Genomic DNA, 277 nt, shown 5'->3' with positions numbered 1-277 from the left:
TATTCCGCTGGTTGAATTTTTGTATAATTGTTTTTTTTCTCCCCTCGCGGCCCCTTCCGTACAGAGCTTGAGGTTAAATCACTGCCAGCCTCTGCATGCTATCCCATGTGCTTACTGCATTGGGAGCTCCATCTGTGATGGGAGCCGTGCATGCCTGCAAGGAGGCCGGGGGGTGCAAGGTTTTATAAATGTCCCCTGCAGTGTAATCCAATGGATGGCCCCATTGGCCGCCCATTGGCCGTCCATTGGCCACAGGGCCCTGAAGTTTCTACAGTCG

At 53.1% G+C, this 277-nt stretch overlaps 2 protein-coding genes across 2 annotated transcripts in view; both read left to right on the top strand.

The window, feature by feature from the left end:
• The window catches only part of LOC108802597 (calcium/calmodulin-dependent protein kinase II inhibitor 1-like), a 15,855-nt gene that overhangs the window by 2,440 nt on the left and 13,138 nt on the right, over nucleotides 1–277 (top strand). The window lies entirely within an intron of this gene.
• The window catches only part of MUL1 (mitochondrial E3 ubiquitin protein ligase 1), a 6,949-nt gene that overhangs the window by 5,906 nt on the left and 766 nt on the right, over nucleotides 1–277 (top strand). The window lies entirely within an intron of this gene.

This window comes from Nanorana parkeri, unplaced genomic scaffold, assembly GCF_000935625.1.
Source record: "Nanorana parkeri isolate BGI_ZX_2015 unplaced genomic scaffold, ASM93562v1 scaffold2975, whole genome shotgun sequence".
Taxonomy (NCBI): Eukaryota; Metazoa; Chordata; class Amphibia; order Anura; family Dicroglossidae; genus Nanorana; species Nanorana parkeri.
This window is presented reverse-complemented; position numbering and strand designations above follow the sequence as displayed.